Source organism: Rhinoraja longicauda, chromosome 33 (assembly GCF_053455715.1).
Source record: "Rhinoraja longicauda isolate Sanriku21f chromosome 33, sRhiLon1.1, whole genome shotgun sequence".
In the NCBI taxonomy this organism is placed as follows: Eukaryota; Metazoa; Chordata; class Chondrichthyes; order Rajiformes; family Arhynchobatidae; genus Rhinoraja; species Rhinoraja longicauda.
The window spans coordinates 25966208-25982620 of NC_135985.1; positions in this window are offsets into that span (position 1 = coordinate 25966208).

The following is a 16413-nucleotide window of genomic DNA, read 5'->3' on the forward strand; positions in this document are numbered from 1 at the left end:
GACTGGTTAGCACGCAACAAAAGCTTTTCACTGTACCTCAATACACGTGACAATAAACTAAACTAAACTCAACTCAACCTTTCATGACAATAATTTATTCAGTTCCATCACGTTTTCAATGAGTTTCGGTTCATAACAAGTCTGGGTCTAAAACAGTTTCCTCACACTAAAAGCACAAAGTGCTGGTGGATCTCAGTGGGTCAGGCAGCATTTGTGGAGGAAAATAGTTAGATGATGGGACAGGATTTCCAACCTTCCACCTTCCATCGGTCTGAAGAAGGGTCCCGACCTGAAACATCACCTGTCCATTGCCTCCACAGATGCTGCCTGACCTGCTGAGTTCCTCCAGCATTTTGTGTTTTATATTTTAGACAGTGTTGAGCTTCCCCATTATCTGTTATAATGTGTCAGAAGGAACTGCATATGCTGGTTTACACCAAAGGTGTTTACAAATAGCTGGAGTAACTCAACGAGTCAGGCAGCGTCTCTGGAGAGAAGGAATAGGTTAGGATTCAGGTCGAGATCCTTCATCAGCCTGAGAATCAGGGAGGGGGACATAAGAGGTACGGGAAGTTACAGAACAAAGAAAGCCTACGTCAATGACTCGGGAAAAGTGGAGCCCACAATGGTCCATTGTTGGCTGGTGATGAGGTGCAGGCTTTGTTTTGTTGTGTACCTTCCCACCTCTTTCTCTGACTCTCAGTTTGATGAAGGGTCTTGACCCAGAACTTCACCTGTTACTTTTTGCCAGAGATGCTGCCTGACCTGCTGAGTCACTCCAGCATTTTGTGTCCATCTGTTACATTGTACGATCTAATATCAAATGACCTTGAAGTGCCTGTTAGTCAGAGGAGCTAACCCCACAGTGTAGTCATTCACGGCCACGGTGGCGCAGCGCTAGAGTTGCCGCCTTACAGCGAATGCAGCGCCGGAGACCCGAGTTCGATCCTGACTATGGGTGCTGTCTGTACGGAGTTTGTACGTTCTCACCGTGACCTGCGTGGGTTTTGTCCGAGATCTTCGGTTTCAAAGGCGCACAGGCTTGTAGGTTAATTGGCTTGGTAAATGTAAAAATTGTCCCTAGTGGGTATAGGATAGTGTTAATATGTGGGGATCGCTGGTCAGCTTTGACTCGTTGGGTCGAAGGGCCTGTTTCCGCGCTGTATCTCTAAACTAATCCAATGATAGTTTGGGTACCAGCTGATATACGTATGCTAAGGAGTCTTTGGAGAGGCACCAAATTGGGTTTTCCATCACTGTTTCAGTTGTCAAAGAGCTGTTTAGATTGTAACTTGACCAAAACTGAAATGAGATGACAGTTTGAGCCCGATCTCCAATAATTTCAGTCATCGTCTGACTGAAAGAGCTGCTGCCAATTCTCCTGATTCGCAGCACTCTCTCCTTAATCCCAGAGCAACAAGGTGATGGACAGAGTTTGGTCGCTGATCTGTCCAGATTGTCAGAAGTATATAAAGTAATGGAAGGAATCGATAAGGTAGACAGTCAGAACCTTTTCCCTTTCTCTAGTTATTGAAAATCAAATACTAGAGGGCATAGTTTTCAGGCGAGAGTTTAGTTTAGTAACCCACGCGGTTACGGGGAGAACGTACAAACTCCGTACAGGCGGCACCCGTAGTCAGGATCGAACCCGGGTCTCTACCGCTGCGCCACCGTGCCGCTCGAAATCTGGGCTTTGTGTTGTGAACTTTTGGTCATGCCTCTCATTGGACTTGAATAAACACGGCCTAAGATCATGAGATGATCTTAACGTGCAGTAAGACCCCCAAGATGAAGTACAGTTGCTGGATTATGAGCTCCACTTGTTAATTCCAGCAGAGGTCAAAATGGCCTTCAGATTCGCAGATGCAAACAAATTGTACTTAACATTCCAATCAAGGAATCCGGATTCCTTTATTTAACACTGCTCTAAATTGTCAATATCTTTCTGTGCGCTTCAATCCACATCTGGCAATTATCATGTCAAAGGATGTCAGCTCAGTGCTGTGTTTTACTGATGAATTTAGGATTAGACAACCAGTTTACAGGAGCTGCAGGAATCCGCCCATGTTCTCTCTCATTGTGTCTCCCTCACTCTCGCTCTCATGGAAACATCTTGTCAATTTGACATTTGGTAAGATCATACATGATAGGAGCAGAAACTAGGCCATTCCGCCCATCAAGTCTACTCCGCCATTCAATCATGGCCGATCTATCTCTCCCTCCTAACCCCATTCTCTTGCCTTTTCCCCATTGCTGACACCCGTACGAATCAAGAATTGATCTATCTCTGCCTTAAAAATATCCACTAACTTGGTCTCCACAGCCTTCTGTGGCAAAGAATTCCAGATTCACCACCCTCTGACTAAAGAAATTCCTCCTCATCTCCTTCCTGAAAGAATGTCCTTTCTGAGGCTATGCCCTCTAGTCCTAAACTCCCCCACTTGTGGAAACATCATCTCCACATCCACTAGTGCCAAGCCAAGTAAGAGCAGAGAGAGATAGAGTTTGTGGCCTAAATATTGCAAGAAACTATGGGCAAAGTGTGTTAGAGTCATGATGGAAAGGAGAAGTGGTGTTGTCAAAGTAATATATTGTGTATACATATGTGGGAAGGAACTGCAGATGCTGGTTTAAACCGAAGTTAGACACAAAGAGCTGGAGTAACTCAGCGGGTCAGGCAGCAACTGGAGGAAAGGAATAGGTAACATTTAGGCTCGAAACCCTTCTTCATTCAGGAGCACGCAAAACCTAGGAAGAAATGCCGGATAGAATTTGCATACTGCTGGGCCTCAGCTATCAGGAGAGGCTCATAGGCTAGGACTATTCCTTGGAGCACAGGAGGCCAAGGGATCTTATAGAGGAGTCTAAAATCATGAGGGGAAAGGGTGAATGCATAGTCTACCCAGGGTAGAGGAATCAAAAACCAAAGGACATAGGTTTAAGGTGAGAGGATAAAGGTTTAATGGGAATCTGAGGGGCAACTACCTCACGCAGAGGATGGTGGGTGTATGGAATGAACTTCCAGAGGATGTAGTGGAGGGAGGTACTCAAGCAACATTTAAAAGACACTTGGACACGTATATGGATGGAAAGGTTTAGAGGGCTATGGTCCAGAGCATATGGTTTAGAGGGCTAAGGTCCAGGGAGTATGATTTAGAGGGATATGGTCCAAACTTGGGTAAATGAGACTAGCAGAGAGGGTACCTTTGGTCGGCATGGATGAATTGGGCTGAAGGGCCTGTGACCATGTTGTACGACTCTGTTCCTACAGTTCCTGTTAGCTGGGGATAGGCACAAAAAGCTGGAAAAGAAGGAAGTGCAGATGCTGGTTTAAACCGAAGATAGACCACGAAGAGCTGGAGAAGGAAAATAACTGCAGATGCTGTACAAATCGAAGGTATCACAAAATGCTGGAGTAACTCAGCAGGTCAGGCAGCATCTAGGAGAGACGGAATGGGTGACGTTTCGGGTCAAGACACTTCTTCAGACTCACAGTCTGAAGAAGGGTCTCAACCCGAAACGGCACCCATTCCCTCTCTCCTAGATGCTGCCTGACCTGCTGAGTTACTCCAGCATTTTGTGATAGCCAAGAGCTGGAGTAACTCAGCAGGACAGGCAGCATCTCTGGAGAGAAGGAATGAGTGATGTTTCGGGTCGAGACCCTCCTTCCTTGTTAACTGGGTATCTAATCCCAAAATGGATCCCCACAAATTGGTGTGGGATTCCAAATCCCTCTCTGAAACACAGCAGTGTGGAGCTGTCACCTTTGAATTAAGGTTTCATTTGCCTGGATGCAGCTGTGCACAAGCAAAATGCTACCTGGAGAATTTAAATAGATTGTGTATGCGTTTTGTGTTTCTGTTTTCTTCAAAATTGGCAGTGTGATGTGGTGGGGCAGTGGGAAGTTGTGTGATGAAGCTCCCAGGCTGATAATGGCAGGCTGGGGTTCAGCAATCCAATCTTCCCAAAATCTTTATAAGAAAATAACTGCAGATGCTGGTACAAATCGAAGGTATTTATTCACAAAATGCTGGAGTAACTCAGCAGGTCAGGCAGCATCTCAGGAGAGAAGGAATGGGTGACGTTTCGGGTCGAGACCCTTCTTCAGACTGATGTCAGCGGGGTGGGACAAAGGAAGGATATAGGTGGAGACAGGAAGATAGAGGGAGATCTGGGAAGGTGGAGGGGAAGAGAGGGACAGAGGAACTATCTATAGTTGGAGAAGTCGATGTTCATACCACTGGGCTGCAAGCTGCCCAAGCGAAATATGAGGTGCTGTTCCTCCAATTTCCGGTGGGCCTCACTATGGCACTGGAGGAGGCCCATGACAGAAAGGTCAGACTGGGAATGGGAGGGGGAGTTGAAGTGCTCGGCCACCGGGAGATCAGTTTGGTCAATGCGGACCGAGCGCAGGTGTTGAGCGAAGCGATCGCCGAGCCTGTGCTTGGTTTCAAAGATGTAAATAAGTTGACATCTAGTTGGCCCAAAATCTTTGAGCGTTTGCTGGTATTTCTTTTGAGATACAGCATGGAAACAGGTCCTTGGGTCCACTAAGTCTACGCCGACCTTCGATCACCCATTGGCATTAGTTCTAGGTTATCCCATTTTCTCATCCACTCCCTGCACACTAGGGCCAATTTACAAAGGCCAATTAACACAACCCCACACCTCTTTCAGATGTGGGAGGAAACTGGAGTACCCAAAGGAAACTCTTGCGGTCACGGGGAGAACATGCAAATTCCGCATAGACAGCACCTGAGGTCAGGATCGAACTTGGGTCTCTGACGCTGTGAAGCAGCAGCTCTACCATCAGCATTACTGTATCTTATGGAAAACACCACCAACTGGATCAAAATTACAGATGTCCAATGATTTCTGTGGAATTTTGTAGTTGGAACCAAGTCTTTCAATCCTTCTCCCCGATATATCAATTGGGCATTCAGAAGCAGCTGTGACAACTCTTCTTTAGTGTCTGAAGAAGGGTCCCGACCTGAATCGTCACCCATCCTTTTTCTCCAGAGATGCTGCCTGGCCTGCTGAGTTACTCCAGCTTTTTGTGTCTAATTTTGGTTTAAACCAGCATCTACAGTGCCTTCTATACACTGAAAGGGTTAACATGCCTTAAACCTTCAATCAAAGGATATCGACTGCTGATTTGATGGGAGATTACTAATGAGGCTTTGGGGGAAACTAAGTATTAATTCTTCTTTCTGAACGACACTGGGATTAAATTATATCCGCTATTTTCTCCATTTGATTATAAAGGAGAGAAACAATTATCACTTACGAGTTAAATGTAAGAAATGTAAGAAAATGTATTCTCAGAGAGATGAGGCATGTTGTTAAACTGCTCCATTTGCCAAGTGTACAGTGGACATTCTGGACGGGTTACAGTCTCACCATTCATTCTGCACCTCAGGTTTCACACACCTGCATTGAGCAAGCTGCATGCACATCTCTGCATGGGTGCTGCAGGGGGCTCCTGCTGTCTCCAGGGACGCTAATGTGTACCTCATCATTTATAGATCAGGTGTTCAGCGAGTCAACCTGTGATGGCAGTCCCTCAGTACATCCCATGCTTCACAGGTATGGGATAAGGACATTTGAAGGTCAGCTGAAATGCTAGGAGTTATTGTTCTCCTGCGATCTTAGTCATAGAGTCATAGAGATATAGAGTCTTACAGCATGGAAACAGGTCCTTCGGCCCAACGTCGGCCAACATGTCCCATCTACACTTGTCCCACCTGACTGCGTTTGGCTCATATCCCTCTAAACCTGTCCTATCCATTTACATGTCTGAATGCTTCTTAAACATTGCGAGAGTCCCAGCCTCAACTACCTCCTCCGGCAGCTCATTCCATACATCCACCACCTTTTGTTGAAAAAATGACCCCTTGGGTTCCTATTAAATCTTCCCCCCCCCCCCCACCTTAAATCCTTGTCCAGTAGAGTTCTTGCAAATCACGGACACAGCAATGAGACAGTCAACCCCATCCATTCTAGCAGCAGAGAGGAATATTTCCAGTGCAGCCTGTCACATTGTGGATCCGATCAGTAACGAGGTCCTTGGCCACTCAATCATGTTGCTTGGAGTTTTTTGTTTCCATGAATGCTGAAAATCTGAAATAAAAACAAAAATGCTGGAGATATTCTTCAGGAAGGTCAGCAGCTATGGAGAGGTTGCCATTTTTTAATGTTTCAAGTTAGTGACATGGAAACATAGAAAATAGGTGCAGGAGTAGGCCATTCGGCACCACCATTCAATATGATCATGGCTGATCACCCAGAACCAGTACCCTGTTCCCTTGACTCCGTTAACCCTAAGAGCTATATCCAACTCTCTCTTGAATACATTCAGTGAATGGCCACTGCCTTCTGTGGCACAGAATTCCACAGACCTTACATCAGAACGGGGAAAGTCCTCCCACATCCCAAAGACATGCGGATCTGTCGGTCTTCTTCTTGCGTTTGAGGCAGCAGAAGTTATGAAGCTGCTTCTGCTTGTGCTGTCTCTGTTTGTTGTTGTTTGCCTAACTGAGGTCAGTGGACAAGGCTCACAGGGGAGGTCGACAACGTGAGCCCCATCTGTAGTTTATTTGGCCTCTGCAAATTGTCCCTAGTGTGTAAGGTAGTGGATGAGGAAGTGAGATAACACAGAACTAGTTTGAATGGGTGATCAAAGGAAGGGATTTGGTGGGAAGAAGGCCCAGGTTTCTATGCTGTATCTGTAGAATGTCATTCCATCTTTGTCCCGCCCACTCCCCTGACATCAGTCTGAAGAAGGGTCTCGACCCGAAACGTCACCCATTCCTTCTCTCCAGAGATGCTGCCTGTCCCGCTGAGTTACTCCAGCATTTTGTGTCTACCTTCGGTTTAAACCAGCATCTGGAGTTCTTTCTTATACAGTGAAGTATTAGTTTAGTTTGGAGATACAGCACGGAAACAGGATCTTCGGCCCTTCGAGTCTGTGCCAACCAGCGATCCCCACACATTAACACTATCCTACACACGCAAGGGACAATTGACATTTTTACCAAGCCAATTAACCTACACGCCTATACGTCTTTGCAGTATAGGGAGGGAACCGGAGATCCTGGAGAAACCCATGTACAAACTCCGTACAGACAGCACCCGTAGTCAGGATCGAACCCTGGTCTCTGGTGCTGTAAGGCAGCAACTCTACCACTGCTCCACCGTGCCACTGTTATCTAACTAAAGATGGGAAAAGTACAGAGAGATTGAGATATTCATGTGTACAAATAGCAAGAAGTTTGTGGGCAGTTACGAAGACAAATGTAATATTGTTTTTTGCAGCAGGAAGTTTTGAGTTTAGTAATGAAGGAGTATTGTTACAACTTTAGTGGTACTGGTGAGGCACACTCAGAGTTCTGTAGCATCCTTTTGGTCTCCTTATCTTAGAACGTACATGATGCCATTGGAGGTGCTGGTGCTGTAGGTCAGCAACTGTATCGCTGCACCACTGTGAGAATCACATTGGGTGGCATTGTATCTCAAAACTAAACTAAACTAAACTAAACATTGGTGGGTAGAGTTGGTTTGAGGGGCCAACAGGCTTGCTATTTTCTGATGTTTCTTAAGCAAAGTTTTCATCTGTGGTGAAAGGCTGGAAGGATGAACGGGAATGTGTAGGAAGGAACTGCAGATGTTGGTTTACACAAAATGCTGGAGTAACTCAATAGACAATAGGCAATAGGTGCAGGAGTAGGCCATTCGGCCCTTCCAGCCAGCATTGCTATTCACCGTGATCATGGCTGCTCATCCACAATCAGTACCCCATTCCTGCCCTCTCCCCAAACCCCTTGACTCCGCTGTCATTAAATCTAACTCTCTCTTGAAAACATCCAGAGAATTGGCCTCCGTTGCCTTCTGAGGCAAAGAATTCCACAGCTTCACAACTCTCTGAGTGAAAACGTTTTTCCTAATCTCCGTTCTAAATGGCCTACCCCTTATTCTTAAACTGTGGCCCCTTGTTTGGGGCTCCCCCAACATCGGGAACATGTTTCCTGCCTCTAACGTGTCCAATCCCTTAATAATCTTATATGTTTCAATAAGATTCCCTCTCATCCTTCTAAATTCCAGAGTATACAAGCCCAGTCACTCCAGTCTTTCAACATGCGACAGTTCCGCCATTCCGGGAATTAACCTCGTGAACCTACGCTGCACTCCCTCAATAGTAAGAATGTCCTTCCTCAAATTTGGAGACCAAAACTGCACACAGTACTCCAGGTGCAGTGTCACCAGGGCCCTGTATAACTGCAGAAGGACCTCTTTGCTCCTATTCCCAACTCCTCTTGTTATGAAGGCCAACATTCCATTGGCTTTCTGCACTGCCTGCTGTACCTGCATGCTGCCTTTGCAGGAATATGGGAATATTTGCGATAGGATGGACAAATGGGGCAAGGCCGATGGATACAAGCAGTGGGGCTGCTCAAAGTGGGTGGTGACTGGATGGCCAAAACAACTTTAAAGTGGAGGAGAGGAATGAAATGTTTAATATTGGAAAAGGAGATAAAAAGATGTGAATACTGGAAATGTGGCAAACAGGACTGAAAAAGCTGATTAACTGAAATTGGTGAATTCAATGCTGAGTCTTAAAAGCTGTCAGGTGTTTTGGTGTAATCTTCTATTTATGCAATTAATACGTATGTTAGTGATTTATGGATCAAATGTGTTTATCAGGTCACAGATTGTTGTTCCCTCAGTATGGTTTATGTTTCACATGAAGTTGATGAGCACATTTGGCCACCCAATTAGAGATGCAATTTGTGGAAATATCTCTTGTCTATTGTGCTGAACCCATCTGTGTTAATGAGGGAGATAAGGCAGGAGCTTTGGTGCTGAATGTGTCTCTTCTTCAGTGGGAGACTGTGATTAACGAGCCTGCTGTCACTGGAGATGCCAGGCCGATGAGTAAAAGACCTTCAGTGAACAAATTAAGTGATTTATAGCTGAGATGATGCTAAAATAACCATGGATCTTGGTTGTCCAACTGCAAGGAATAACTGAGGCTGTGATTCAGTTATGATTGTTACTTGTCATAAAGTCAAAGAGTGATACAGCATGGAAACAGGCCCTTCAGCCCAACGTGCCCATACTAGCCAACATGCCCCATCTACACTAGTCTCACCTGCCCGTGTTTGGCCCTCTAACCCTTTCCTGTTCATGTATCTGTCCAAATGTATTTTAAATGTTATATTACCTGCCTTAACTACCTCCTCTGGCAGCTCATTCCATATCCGCACCACCCTCAGCATGACAATGTTGCTCCTCAGGTTCCTATTAAATCTTTCCCCTCTCACTTTATTTAGTTAAGAGATACAGCACGGAAACAGGCCCTTCGGCCCACCAGGTCTGTGCCGACCAGCGATCCCCGCACACTAACACCTTGCACACCCTGACCTGCGCGAGATAACCACTTCTGAGGTGTTTGTGCAGCAATCAACCAGAACCAGAACCTACACCACACTCGGGACATTTTTTACATTTGCCCAGCCAATTAACCTACAGACCTGCACGTCTTTGGAGTGTGGGAGGAAACCGAAGATCTCGGAGAAAACCCACGCAGGTCACGGGGAGAACGTGCAAACTCCGTACAGACAGCACCCGTAGTCAGGATCGAACCCGGGTCTCCGGCGCAGCAAGTGCTGTAGGGCAGCAACTCTACCGCTGCGCCACTGTGCCGCCCTGTAGAGTCCACTGGTTCTTGATTCCCCTACCCTGGTTAAAATAGTCTGAGCATTTACCCTATTTATTCCCCTCATGATCTTATGCACCTCTATGAGATCACCCCTCAGCCTCCCGCGCTCCATGAAGTAAAGTCCGAGCCTGCCCGACCTCTCCCTGTAGCTCAGGCCCTGACCCTCACAATATCCTCGTAAAGCTTCTCTGCACTCCTTCCATCTTAACGACATCTTTCCTATTGCAGTGTGACCCAAACTGAGTGTAATGCACTAAATGTGGCCTCACCATCATCTTGTACAACTGTAACATAACATCCCAACATACCCTGACTGATGAAGGCTAATGTGCTGACAGCCTTCTGACCCATCATATCTACCTGTGTCTTGCAGGCTCCATGATTTCTATTAACATTTGTGATTTTTGATGATCTCCGTAACTTTTAAGAAAAACACATTTTTTAATGTTCTTTGTGGGAGCTGTTCCTGCATTTGATTCTCCAGATTTTATTTAGGAAGAAGGGTCCCAACACAAAACATTACCCGTCCACTTCCTCCTTAGATGCTACCTGGCTCACTGAGTTCCTCCAGCACTTTGTGTTTTATTTCTGAGTAAACTTCCTGGTGAGCGAGGTGGGTTTGTCAGTTGAATTATCTTTGGAATGATCCTCGTTATATCCCTATGGTTTATTGCCTGTTGAACTGTTTTTCCCTGATTTACTGTGATTGCTCGGTTATTTAATTACAAACTGTCAGGAAGAAAATCCAAGCCGTATCAACAACCAACCTCAATCACCGTAGGGGCTTAGAACCAAATTACACGGCCTATCATCCCACCTGCCAACATTTGGCCCATATCTCTCTAAACCTTTCCTATCCATGTACCTATCCAAATTTAAGGTAGACACAAAATGCTGGAGTAACTCAGCGGGACAGGCAACATCTCAGGAGAGAAGGAATGGGTGACGTTTCGGGTCGAGACCCTTCTTCAGACTGATCCAAATTACTTTTTCAGACCTATCCAAATTACTCCAGTGTTATTATAGTTCCTGCCTCAACTACCTCCTCTGGCACCTATCACCATCATCCTGTGTCCTCTGGTTGGTGATTCCCCAACTCTGGGGAAAGTACTCTGTGCATTCACCCTATCTATTCCCCTCATGATGTTATCCACCTCTGCAAAATCGTGCCTCAGTGATAGGTGGATAAAGGTGAGGGAGGGAATAGGGGGGTTAATTGGCAGATGGGTGGGCAAAGGGGAGAGATGAAAATGAGACTGAAGGAGATGGGGTTGGATTTGTTGGCTGAGGCAGGGCTGCATCTTCTGCCTCATGGGAACAGGTCATTTCCATGTGCCTTCTCTCCCCACCTTCTCTCCCCATCTTCTCTCCCCACCTTCTCTCCCCACCTTCTCTCCCCACCTTCTTCCCACCTTCTCTCCCCATGTTCTCTCCCCACCTTCTCTCCTCATCTCTCCTCTTCCCGTCTCACCAGCAACAGTCGTGGGCTGTGTGGAGGCGAGCAGGGAGCAGGGAGCAGGGAGCAGGGAGCAGGGAGCAGGTTTGGGAGCAGGGAGCAGGGAGCAGGGAGCAGGGAGCAGGGATGGGAGCAGGGATGGGAGCACTGGGCAGACCCACTTGCTCACTCAGAGAGTCAGTGGGACCGGCAAAAGGCTGCTCTCCCTCTCTCCCATCACTGCTGTTCCACAGATCCTCTCCCACACATAACTTGATTTTCTTATGATCATAAATGATAGGAGTAGAATTCAGCCATTCGGCCCATCAAGTCTGCTCCGCCATTTAATCAGGCTGATCTATCTCTCCCTCCGCAACCCCATTCTCTTGCCTTCGCCCCATAACCTCTAACACCCGTGCTGATTAAGAAATCCTCTCCGACTTATAGAGGAGGTGGGAGAAAGAGCAGGGTGACCAGGGTGGTGGGAGATGGTGGGAGAAACGTGTGCGCATAGTACAAAGGGTGACCTCTCCTTTAAGAGAGGGGAGTAGTATTTGAAACACTGTTGGGTTGTAGGCGAGAGAGTCAAGACTATTTAATTGTCATACGTACTGGCAGCAGAACGGAACAATGAAACAAAAACAGAAAAATGAAACTAATGCAAAGCTCCAGAGATGTTATCTGACCCCTTGAGTTACTCCAACTTTTTGTGTCTCTTCGGTTTAAACCAGCATCTGTAGTTGCTTTCTACACAAATAATTGTTTTTGTTGTTGCACAGCATAACAAGTCTGTAAACACAATGCACAAAGGTGATATATAATAATATATCCCACGCAGGTCATGGGGAGAACGTACAAACTCTGTACAGACCGGGATCTTATAGAAACATAAAATTATAAAAGGACTGGACAAGCTAGATGCAGGAAAAATGTTCCCAATGTTGGGCGAGTCCAGAACCAGGGGCCACAGTCTTAGAATAAAGGGGAAGCCATTTAAAACTGAGGTGAGAAAAAACTTTTTCACCCAGGGAGTTGTGAATTTGTGGAATTCTCTGCCACAGAGGGCAGTGGAGGCCAAATCACTGGATGAAGTTAAGAGAGAGTTAGATAGAGCTCTAGGGGGCTAGTGAATCAAGGGATATGGGGAGAAGGCAGTCACGGGTTATTGATTGGGGACGATCAGCCATGATCACAATGAATGGCGGTGCCGGCTCGAAGGGCCGAATGGCCTCCTCCTGCACCTATTTTCTATGTTTCTAGACAAGCACCCGTAGTCAGGATGGAACCCGGGTCTCTGGTGCTGTAATGCAGCAACTCTATCGCTGTGTCACCGTGCCATCATTGCTGCGGTAATTGAAATAAAACAAAACTTTCTGGTGCCATTTATCAGGACAGTCAGCATCTGCTGAGAGAGAAGCAGAGTGAATATTTCAGATGGATGACCCTTTGTTAGAACTGATCATTAGTAGTGCTGGAAAGCCACTGAGTTGAGACATGATCTGCTGCTCTCTACACAGCTTCTGAGCATTTCAAGAATGTTCTCTTATTTTAGATCTCTGGGATATCTAGACGTTTGCTTTTTGTGTGCGCGGTGGTAGATGCTGGACTAGATGTTTTATCAGATGTCAGGTGAAAGGCACAATGATAGGGTCTGTGAGGAAGACTATATTTACGCAGACACCAGGAACTGCAGATGCTGAAACTCTGTGGAAAACACAAAGTGCTGGAGTAACTCAGTGGGTCAGGCAGCGTTTGTGGAGGGAAGTGATAGGCGATGTCGCTGAGCAGGTTCCTTCTTCAGCTTGCACACAGTACACACACTCTTACACACAGTCAGCTCATGGCCATCTGTGCAGGGCATGGAGTGGAACATGTTAGGTTGAGATCCTTCTTCAGACTGATTGTAGTATAGAGGGACTATGACACGATAACAGGGTTTGAAAGACACTCAGAACTCAGAATGATTCAGGAAGATATGGGCCAAACGCGGGCAGATGGGACTAGCTTAGACGGGGCATCTTGGTTGGCATGAAAGTATTGGACAAATAGGCCTGTTTCCATGCACTATGACTCCACTACAATCAGTCTGAAGAAGGATCCCAACCAAAAATGTTGCCATTCCACGATGCTGGCTGTGTAGGAAAAAACTGCAGATTGCAAAGTGTGGGGATAAATGGGTCCCTTTCAGAATGGCAGGCAGTGACTAGTGGGGTACCGCAAGGATCGGTGCTGGGACCGCAGCAATTTACAATATACATTAATGACTTGGATGAAGGGATTAAAAGTACCATTAACAAATTTGCAGATGATACAAAGCTGGGTGGCAGTGTGAACTGTGAGGAAGATGCTATGAGGTTGCAGGGTGACTTGGACAGGTTGTGTGAGTGGGCGGATGCATGGCAGATGCAGTTTAATGTGGATAAGTGTGAGGTTATCCACTTTGGTGGTAAGAATAGGAAGGCAGATTATTATCTGAATGGTGTCAAGTTAGGAAAAGGGGACGTACAATGAGATCTGGGTGTCCTAGTGCATCAGTCACTGAAAGGAAGCATGCAGGTACAGCAGGCAGTGAAGAAAGCCGATGGAATATTGGCCTTCATAACAAGAGGAGTTGAGTATAGGAGCAAAGAGGTCCTTCTGCAGTTGTACAGGGCCCTAGTGAGACCGCACCTGGAGTACTGTGTGCAGTTTTGATCTCCAAATTTGAGGAAGGATATTCTTGCTATGGAGGGCGTGCAACGTAGGTTTACTAGGTTAATTCCCGGAATGGCGGGACTGTCATATGTTGAAAGACTGGAGCGACTAGGCTTATATATGCTGGCATTTAGAAGGATGAGAGAGGATCTTGTCGAAACGTATAAGATTATTAAGGGGTTGGACACGTTAGAGGCAGGAAACATGTTCCCAATGTTGGGGGAGTCCAGAACAAGGGACCACAGTTTAAGAATAAGAGGTAGGCCATTTTGAACGGAGATGAGGAAAAACTTTTTCAGTCAGAGCGTTGTCAATCTGTGGAATTCTCTGCCTCAGAAGGCAGTGGAGGCCAATTCTCTGAATGCATTCAAGAGAGAGCTAGATAGAGCTTTTAAGGATAGCAGAGTCAGGGGGTATGGGGAGAAGGCAGTAACGGGGTACTGATTGAGAATGATCAGCCATGATCACATTGAATGGTGGTGCTGGGTCGTAGGGCCAAATGGCCTACTCCTGCACCTATTGTCTCTTGTCTATTGTCTATTGCTGGTTTAAATCGAAGGTAGACACAAAATACTGGAGTAACTCAGCAGGTCAGGCAGCATCTCAGGAGAGAAGGAATTGGTGACGTTTCGGGTTGAGACCCTTCTTCAGACTGGTGTGAGGTGATGTCATCAGTCTGAAGGAGGGTCTCGACCCGAAACGTCACCCATCCCTTCTCTCCCGAGATGCTGGCTGACCTGCTGAGCTACTCCAGCACTTTGTGTTATATTTACGCTGTGACAATGATCATGAGCTCACCATGTGTAAGAGTGTGTGTACTGTGTGCAAGCTGAGGCTGGTACAGGCTTCAACATGGAATTCGATAAGTTGAAGGAAAATGGGCACAGTGCTGTGGGGAAACCGTGGGGGCTGGACTTGAATGAATTGCTTCCTGGAGAGCTAGTATGGACTTCATAGGCTGAGTATCTTCCTTTTGTTCTGTTACGATCTTATTATTGTATGATTCTCTCTTGCAACATGATTCTCCTACACCACTCATAGTTCTCAATACAAAGGTGGCAACCTTGACTTTCATGTAAGCTCATACACTCATAGATCATAAGTTAAAGGGGCTGAATTAGGCCATTCGGCCCATCAATTCTACTCCGCCATTCAATCATGGTTGATCTGTCTTTCCCCTCAACCCCATTCTCCTGCTTTCTCCCCATAACACTGACACCCGTACTAATCAAGAATTTATAATCTCCACCTTAAAAGTATCCATTGACAGCCTCCATAGCCGTTTGTGGCAATGAATTCCACAGATTCACCACCCACTGACTGAAGAAATTCCTCCTCATCTCCTTTGTAAAGGTAGGCCATTTTATGCTGAGGCTATGGTCTCTGAACTTAGACTCTCCAACTAGTGGAAACATCCATTTCATGGTGAAGGACCATGAGTCTGAAGAAGGGTTTCAGCCTGAAACGTCACCCATTCCTTTTCTCCAGAGATGCTGCTGTCCCACTGAGTCACTCCAGGTTTTTGTGTCTTATCTTAGAATGGACATGTGTTATTTTCTGTCCTCTGCTGATGGCCAATTGATTCATGCTGAACGCAGTATGGATTTTACATTGTATATTAAAACATGGTTGTCAACTGATTAATCAACTAGTTAAAATAAATTCCATACATTTACAGGATAATTGACAGCATTAGCAGAGTAAAGTATTATTAATGGATTGGGAATACATATTAAGAGCCTTTGTGTGCAGTTGGATGGATAGTCTTACATGTCTTCAACACTCTGCTATCTATTATTTACGGATTAAATCCTGTTAAAGGCAGAATTTGCTTTGCCACGATAGTTTATGTTGTCCATGGTAATCGTTACAGCTGCAAGTCTAATGGTATCTTAGATGAGCCTCCTTAGTTGGAAGAATTTCATTTTGGCTTTGACATTCCATGCTGAATGAACAATAAATCGGTTTGCTTTCCTCGTATTTTTACATCTGATTTTTACCCGTGCGAAGGTGGACTTTTAACATTGGAAACTAGAGATCACCATTGGTTTTAATATTAAGGCGGCAATAATATTTTTGAGTCAGAGAGTTAAGCAGCACAGAAACAGGCCCCTCGGCCCAATGCTTCCATGCCCACCGAGCTATCTTCCTGAGCTAGTCACATTTGTCTACATTTGGCCCATATTCCTCTAACGCTTTCCTAACCAATTATCTTTTAGATGTTGGAATTTCCACCAAGATGCAGGACAGAAAGCTACAGGAGATCCTTCTTCCCTGCGGTTATCAAACTGAGACTGACTCCCCCACCCCCCCCCCCACCCCCCCCCCCCCCACCCCCCCCCCCTTGCACATCCCCAAACTTTCCACTTGTCACTTTAATTTAATGTTTTGTGTAGTATTGTTTTTTGCGTTTTTATGACAGTTGGCAGATCAATTTCCCTCCTGGGATAAATGAAGTTCCATCGTATTGTATGGTATCATACCAATCTCTACCACCTCCTCTGGCAGCTCATTCCACACAGCCACCACCCTCTGTGTGAAACACTTGCCTCTCAAGCCCCCTTTA